The sequence below is a fragment of the Balaenoptera acutorostrata genome, chromosome 20, assembly GCF_949987535.1.
Source record: "Balaenoptera acutorostrata chromosome 20, mBalAcu1.1, whole genome shotgun sequence".
In the NCBI taxonomy this organism is placed as follows: domain Eukaryota; kingdom Metazoa; phylum Chordata; class Mammalia; order Artiodactyla; family Balaenopteridae; genus Balaenoptera; species Balaenoptera acutorostrata.
Window position 1 is genome coordinate 31,740,940 of NC_080083.1, and position 9,316 is coordinate 31,750,255.

Sequence of the window (9,316 nt, forward strand, 5' to 3'; positions counted from 1 at the left end):
TTGCTATAATATCACTTTGCAGTCATTAGTGGAATGAAAATAATTTTCTGTAAACTAGCTAAACTTAAAAGATGGTTTCTCACTTATGGACACATGTTTTTAGGCATTAACTATGCCATCATTTGTTTTTACACAGACACTTTGCAATAAAGATGATGCATTAATTAGCCTTATGAATAGATAACAGATTTTCATCATTAGAGAACATTCCTTAAGGAGTGTTTTGTTTTGTTTGTTTGATTTTGAGAAGTGGGAAAGGGATGCAGATTACTAGATGTGGAATCTCAACTTCCCATATAAGTGGAACAATTGCTCTCTGTGTTGAAAAATATCAGTGTGAAAGATGAGATCAAAATACTGTTGGTTTCATAAAAATAAATGAGCAAACTACTGTAAAATAAGGACTGTATGAGAAATTAATATGAAATTTTAATAACAAAGATATATTCATTATTCAAACTTCTATCACTAGGCAAGTATAAAATTTATTTGATGTAAAAATAATTTCTGAAATATAGTTAAAAATTTCCCCTTTCAAATGAAAAAATAAAAATCTTTCCCCAGAGCTTTGGCATAGAGCAGTCTTACATTATTGTATTATCTGTGCTTTCCAAGTCTTGCACATCGATTGATAGAATGAAAGTGACAGTAAATGTATTTCTTTCTTAGTAAAACAATATTCAATAATAATTTTATTCTTAAAACTTCTATTGATAATAATGAAAATTCTGATCCAAAGCAACAGTATTCCAACATCTGAAGTAATCTGGACATATCTTTGCTCCTAGCTGAAGACTCCTAAATAATATATATATGTAATCAATACATGATCTGATACTATTCACCAAAGTATTAAGCAGAATTCAAATGAATCAAAACCATTAAACCAGAAAAAAATCAGGTGTCAAGTAATGAATTTGAAATAAGGCATGAGTTCATGAGTGTTAAGAGGGCAAATGTTGGTGAGAAAATTAAGCCAGAAGTCTATACATGGACTGCAAGAAAACCTTCTCAGGAAAAAAAAAAAAAAAAGAAAAAAGAAAAAAAAAAACCTTAAAAATGCAATCATTTAAAGCCTCTGAAAATTGTTCTAAGACCATACAACAAATGAAGAAACATTCATTCAAGAAAATCTACTAAATCTCAGTAACAGCAGTGAGTCTGTGACATTCGAGCCATGACTCATCCACATTCCGTGAACCACAGGTATGTGTCATGGAAGCTCTAGCCTGGGTGCTCTATTCCAGGAAAAGTACAGCCAAAAAGACAAAGATTTTCTTCCCCCTCCCCAAATCCCAGTCTGAGTTTACGGCTTCACTCTGGGAGGAGACAAGTGTCATTTACACCATCATATTTAATTAGTAAAAAATAAAAATGTATAAATGACCTGATTATAACAAGAGCTGTAAGTCAAGTTTCTGTAGAAAACAAGCATTCAGGAATAATAAGAAAAAAAAGAATCTTAACAATTAGACAACTGGTAGACTGGGTTACCAAATGCCACAGTTATCATAAAACTGTGTTAATTAAAATTATTTGGGATTTGCAGAAAAATAAACAATGACTTCCATGCAGCCAGAAAAAGGGTTAAATATAAATTCAAATACATAGAGATATGTACTAGATGATATAGATGGTGTTTCAAATGAGAGGTTTACTTTTTAATCACTTTCTAAGAACAAAGTTTTACAAGACAATAGAAAACAGAAAAGGCAATTCATACCAAAGATAGACAAGTGGATTATAAATTTATGAAACCACATGTATCATAATAAGAAAAATTAAAATAACAAAAAAATTATATCCTGTAAACAATTGTCAAAATACTTGATAGTACACACATAGTTGAAGGAATGATATATTGGTAGAATTACAAATTGATGAAATCTTTCTGAAGGGCAATAAGGTAATGTAAGTTGTATAGCAAATTGAAAAGTACATCTATTATTTGGCTTGAGTATTCTACATCCATAATTTTATCTTATATTGTATTCAAATATGTGAGAGAGAATCTAATGTAGAAGTTATAGAAATGTTTTTGCATCCAGGTTACCTTCTAATTCCAGTTCTGCCATTTACCATATGTGTGAACTTCAGAAAATATTAAAGTATTCTCTCCTTTATTTTCCACATATATAAAATGGAAATAATAAATCCTTCATAGGACTGAAGGATGATCTAATTATATAATATGTCTCAGAAGAGTGCCTGGTATAGAGTAAGTGCTACATAAGCTCTTATTATCATTAAAATTATGAAAAGAAATGTGTACAATGAGAGTAATCATAGCATTTTTAATAGAAAAAAAGGATAAAAACAGAAAAAATGAAAGTCTATATGATTATGATTATGAATAGGGGAGTGTTATGCATTTTATTATAAAATATAAAACAGATAAATCATGTAAATACACATCTGCTGATATAAAAATCTTACCAACATACATGCTTAAAATAAAACATAAAATTATGGAATAGAGCATAGGTATACTTCAATTTGGGGAAAATTTTTAAAAATCTATCCATATGTCACTTATACTTAAGGTGAATAGCAAATTTCTTGAGGAGCCACAAGAAAATGTTATCAGTATTTTTTGAGAGAAGACCTGGGTATCTGGGGTGTGAATGAGTCTTTGTTTTCACAATATACTCTTTTGCCTTATTTGAACTTATATCATTTCTATAGACTTTTTAATAAGCAAAATAATTAACTTAATAAAATAACTCAGCAAAATACCTTCATTTATGGTCCAAAGTTGTATGGATTCAAGTATTAATTGGGAAGCAATGAAGTCAACATTATTCACGGCAGTATTATGATAAATCAATACAGTGAACGCAGTTAATTGTTAGGTGTTTGTCAGGTTTGAGTTTCTTAAAGTTTATAAAGCTATTTTGTACATCTAATCTTTCATAACAAGGGCAATTGGAGAAAAGTTTTTAAAACACAATAACTTCATGGTGTAGATATATAGATATGGATTATATAGACTATATAGATGATTGGGACAAGCAAGAATGGTGCAAAGGCCAAAACACTTTAATAAGAGAACATGCTTTATTAACTCAATTACTGAACTGTAATAAAAAAGAAAAACCTACCCGTTACTATTATTACAGTAAAAAGTCCTTATCAACTGAAATATAAATGACAATTTAAGAGAAATTATTAATCAAGATACTAGTTATCTTTATTATTTTAAGGGATGGTCTAAAACTTTTCAAACATTTTTATTTCAACTTTGTGTAGAAATAGACACTGATTAGGTATTGTGTTGAACCTGAATGCATTGCTTTCTCTTGGAAATATCTCCACTTGGGCAAAAGGAGCTGGAAAACTTCAAGACTTTCTCAATAAACTCTTAGGTTCACAATAGTGTATTTATGATTGGGTATGCCAAATGAGCATAAATTCAAATTTTATTTACACATTTGACAATCAATTTTCTTTCTTTTACACTGAGTTTATATTGTACCCCATTTGCAAGTCAAAATGATTAGTTTTTATCAAAACAAGAACATGTTCCTCAGGGTGAGTTGGATTCTTTTTAATACCTGATAAACATGGTTATAAAATCATCTGAAAACTTACTGCATATATTTTGAACATTATGAAGAGAAACGTAAAACCTGATAAAATTTCTTCATGAGTATTTTTATACATTTAGAACTGGATGGTAAAGGCAAATTGAGAAGCATTATCTTTTCTACTACTTAGATATAAACACCAGATAATTTGACACATTTTTTAGAAAACATATATCATGGAGATTACTTTAGAAAGTTATTTGAAACATAAGTAACATATGAGTTAGCACATTTCTTGTTAATAAATGCAAAGCTAAAAATTCCATTCTCAAATTAACCAACATAAAATAGTATTTCCTCTATTACTGACAAGCCACAACAGTCAGATTAATTTTCAAGAATGCTGCTTTGGAAAAAACGCCGGCAGAGAATCCGCGGCGGTGGCACGCTGCCAGGGTGCTGCTGACCCTCCCCTGGACGCCAGCCTCTGCCTCCGGACCCGGAAGGCCAAGAAGGAGCCGCGGGTCTGCAAGCCTGAGCTCCAGCCATGGGCCCGCGCCGCCGGATCCGCAAGCCCAAAGCCCCAAGAAGGCGGCCCCCGGCCGGGCCCATCCTTAGGCACTTCCTCCCGTCAACTTGCTCGCCGGAGACATCGGGTTCTGAAGGAGATCCGAACTCTTCAGAAGAGCACACACCTGTTGTTAAGGAAGAACCCCTTCTGCCGCCTGGCAGCAGAAGCGTTTCTAGTTCATCTCTTTGAGGATGCCTATCTCCTCTCCTTACATACAGGCCGTGTCACTCTCTTCCCGAAGGATGTGCAGCTGGCCAGGAGGATCCGAGGCGTTCAGGAAGGGCTCCGCTGAGCTCCTGCCGCCCGTGACTCTGGATACCAGGGACTCTGCCCGTAACCAGGACCAGATCCACGGAGTACAAGGTGCTGCCTGGACTTGCTATCTCTGAGCAGAGTGTGCGTGTTGCTTTTGTAATTAGTTTTTTTTAAGAAGAAGACTGCATGGCTTTCCTCTGTAACAGAGGTAATATATGACAGAATCAACACATTGCAAAAGTCCTGAGATTAATTTTCAGATGAAGAGACTCTGAGTTTGACTTCACTTTGCAAATTATTCATACGACTGATGATTTGGAAGACATCAGATTTTCTAGGTTATGGGAGAAAAGGATATTTACTGATTATTTTAGATCTTTCTGTACCATTTAAATTTTTTACCATAAGTATATTTACTTTTATTTAAAACATAAGGGAAAAAAATAAGAGAAGACCACTTCAACCAGTTGCATGGAAGAGCCTGGCACGTCCAGCATGCAAATCTCTGTCCTTCAGATTGACTTCATCATTAGTGGCAGCAGCAAGTTCCTGTGTGGATTGTGCCTGTCAACAGATATAGCTTTTTAAAAACTCAGTTGGGATGAAAATAGGAAATCGTTAAGGTTGGATGTTCTGGCTCCTTCTGGTAAATTCCTATCAAAATCATTCAGAAATTCTAACTTATAGAATTTATTTTATTCTTATTTGCAAATCATAGAAGATGTATCATAATTTATATTGCAGAATTGTTCATTCCAGGACTTTTAAGAGCCTTTTCAATGTTTTTACAGGTAATTTTTATAACTTCCTTGTGGAGACATAATAAAAATAATTCTTTAATGAGAAAAAGTTAAAGCGAAGTTACTACTATACAGAGATTATACTGTGTTCTTTGTGTGTTAGCGTTAAGTTCTTCATTTGGACACTTTGCCAACAGCCACAAATTAAACAAGAGAATTCAGGAATGTGTTTTTGTCTCCGATGGAATAGAGTATGAGCAGATAAAAATCTTGCCCATCGCTTGTAACTGAAAGCAGTTTAACACATTTCCAGAGAAATGGGAAATGCCAAAGACTTTTAGATATTGTGTGTGCTGAAAATGGTTAATGAGGGCGGACACTAATAATGATGTGTCAGCCAACTGAATTGAGAGACAAACTAAAGGGAAAAGGACCAAGTTCTGTTGTTTGATAGATCTTAACCCTTTGGAAAAACCTTGTCCAAAGGTTTTTCGACATCAACTCATTTTTATGTAGACATTGGAATAAAACTTATCTATCTATGAAAAAAAAATGCTGCTTTGGAAATTACATGTTTTATTACTTTAATTTCATTATTTTTCATTAAAAACTTTATCTTGAGATAAATATAAATTCACATGCAGTTGTAAAAAACAGTAGACAGATCGTGTGTACCTTTCACCAGCTTCTCAAATGCTATCACTTTGTAAAACTGTGATGCAATATCACGGCTAGGATACTGATATTGATACAGTCAAGATATAGAACATTCTCATCACCAGAAGGACCCCTTATGTCACCCTTTTATACCTACACCCACTATCCTTTCACTCTCAACCCCTCCTTAGTTCCTGGCAACCCACAAGTATGTTCCCCATTTCTATAACATTGTCATTTCTAGAATGCTATATAAATGGAATCATACCATATGTAAATTTTTATGACTGACTTTTTTCATTCATAATAATTTTCTAGAGAATCACCGAGGTTGTTGTTGTGTGTTTCAATATTTTTTTTAATTGACTGAGTATTTTTCTGTGGTATGGATGCAGCACAGATTTTTCAACAACTCACCTGCTGAAAAACATCTGGATTGTTCCCAGTTTGGGGCTATTATGAATAAACTACCCCAAACATTTGTATACAGGTTTTTGTATGAACATAAATCTTTATTTCTTTGGGATAAATGCCCAGGAATTAAATTGCTGGATTGTATGGTAGATGCATGTTTAGTTAGTTAGTTAGTTTGTTTGTTTTTAAAGAAACTGATACTCCTGATCGGCCTGGTAAAATATTTCTTTGAACTGTGTGAAACTATGAGTCTCTTCCTGTCCAATTTGCCCTTCCTCTTCTCCTTTCACACATGCCAGATCTGCATCATGGGGTGAAGGATCTCTTGCCATTCTCTATCCCCTCCACTTTATTCTTCTAGAAGTTTACCCATAAGTCTCTTGCACAACTAATTTTGTTTTGATGTCTACTTCTCAAAGGATACAGTGTAACTCAAATTACCTTTAAAATAATTGTTTTAATGTAAAAACTAGATCAGTGGAGTAGAACATATTAAACAGTAAAAATGGAAGTATTGTGAGGATTTGGAACAGCATTATGAATGTTGTAAAGTGTCTTAACTTTGATGAAAATTGCTTTAGAGGGTCCAGAAAACACTGGAATAGTATACCTTGCTAAATTTTCCTTAGTAATATTAACATCTATAATAGAAAATTCAGATATTAGTGTGGTTTTAAATATGCCTCAAATCATTTAAACTTCTCTCATCAATAGGTAGGGTCTAATATCTCTACCACTGAATATTGTGTGGCTTCAATGATTTATTTTATAATAAAGTGAATAAGGCAGAATTTCCTAGGTTATAAAAAGCAATAGAAATTTTGCCTGGTTCTTTCTCTCTTGGGGTATGTGCCCTGAGCCTGCATGTAAGAAATTCTACTATCCTGCAGCCACTATGCTGGAAAGACCATGTGGAGACATCACATAGAGATATAAAGAGAAATTCCAGAAGTCCCGGATCCCTCAACCCCAAATGAGTCTTCACACCCCAAGCACCAGACACTGATTCTAGCTTCTAACTTTCAAGCCACCCCACCTGATGCCAAATGAATTAGAAATAAGCAGTCTAGACCAAGGCTCCCCTTATTCCTGAGAAGAGAACATGTTATTGCTTTAAGTTACTAAGTTTAGGGGGCATTTTGTTATGCAATAAGACATTTCTGGAACTGGATTTCTGGGTCCTGCTCTTTTATACTTTGATGTTGAAATAATCTGACCCTTTCCCCAGTTCCAGATAGATACATAATTTTATGTATTTTTTTGGATTTATTCTAGTTTAAAGGTAAGAGAATAGCCTTATTTAATATTTGGGAGCAACTGCCTATAATCAGTCCCCTTAGATCCTCACTATAGAATGTGATAAATGTATTTCTTTATGTAATGTTTCAGCAGTAAAAGTGAAGCTAGTAAAAGATGATAAATGTAGCCTGAAAAATGGACTTAACAGATTCACCAATTTGCAGAAATGTATAACCCAGGACCCAGTTTTATTTCATATAAAATTGAAAACACAGAATACAGAACTTTGGTATGCTCTTCAGACATACTGCAAGCAATAATATGTGAAGGACTGTATTTTCTCAGTAGGAAACTGTGAGGCTCTAACCTAAAGAAAAAGCCACACAGGAACAAAGTTCCATTACTGTATGAAGCACACAATTATCAACACTCTACAAACCTATAATCAGAACATTTGCCTTTTTCAGCTTTTTGAACAAAACAATGTTTAAAAGCAAACTAAGAGAAAAGAATATTAATAATTCCACTCTCTGGGCAGTTTCAAACATAGCCAATTTTTTTCTCCTTTTGTAAAAATGACAACTATTATGTTTGATCAGGCCAAGAACTTAATAAATGTCAGCTTAACTAATTAAGTTTTTATCCCACACACTGAAAATATTTCTTTACTTCCTCAAATGAAAAATACTTATACATCCATTTTAAAATATAATGATTGATTATTGAAAAACAACATAATGACACAAGGAAGCTGTAACTGAAATGTAATTGCTGACCTGTAACATTCTCATGAAATGATATGAATATAGGTGTAATAAACTTAAATTTTAAAAAGTGTTTATATTCTCAGAGCTCCTTAGTGGCAGAAGCTAAATTAAATACAAATATTAATTTTCTCAACCCAGAAAGCAGTATCATAACTCCCATTTCACATCCCATTCAAATATTGCAAATGATGCCCTAAAATGCAGTCCACCTACACAAAATAGCAAGAATTAATCTACAAAATTACTTATATTAGAAACATGCAATAGTGTAAATGTCAAATTGATTTGGACTTTAAGATCTTAGTGAATCTGAACATATCAATGCACATTTAACTTAGGCTTTGTCTAATAATCACATAATAGCATTTTCATTTTCTCTTATATATAAGTTTGAAGTGGCAGAACTAATACTGAGATTCAAAGAAGGTTGTAGCTGATATGGTGGTTTTTATTTCTGAGGTCTCCACAGATTGTGTCTATTTTCTCTTACCATTTTTTCTCTCTTTTCTTTATTACTCTTCTTCATCAATTATTAGTATGTTTTGTGTACCTTCTTTTTGCCTTTTTTGGGGCTTGAAGGCTGTGAGCTATACCTATTCTCAAGGAAATAGAAATATACAGATATAGCCATTGAGTAAATAGGTATCTTAATAAAAATATAAGAGGATATCAGAGGAAAGAAATCAACAGAAGTAGAATCAGAGAATATTTAGTGGAGGATATAGACATTAGTTGAGGCCTTATAGCCTTAGTAGAATAAGATAATAGAAAAGGGGAAGAAAATTTCAGACTCAGTTGGAGTCTGAAGCAGTAGGGAGAGAATTACAGAGCCAATACTTAGAAAGTAATTAAGCTCCAAGTAAGGAAATTTCATGAAAGAAATGAGACTTGAGTGAGTTTTTGAATAAAATACATGCAGTTAATTAGCAAAGAGTAAGATATATTCAAATTTTACTGAATGTCCATTCAAAATATTTGTCACATTGAAATTGAATTGGGCTAAGGCAAGAAGATATTGTAAGCATAAAAATATGAGACAATGGGGTGGAAGGACTGAGAAACTGAGTCAGATGATAAGGGTGGGAAAAAATACAGGAAACTTGACAGCCAGGCCAATATGTCTGGAGTTGAGGTAACTGATAATGA

General features: G+C 33.3%; 1 pseudogene; it reads left to right on the forward strand.

The window, feature by feature from the left end:
• Positions 1–4,074: 4,074 nt before the first annotated feature.
• On the forward strand, positions 4,075–4,390 carry LOC103018669 (histone H3-like centromeric protein A; annotated as a pseudogene).
• Positions 4,391–9,316: the final 4,926 nt, after the last annotated feature.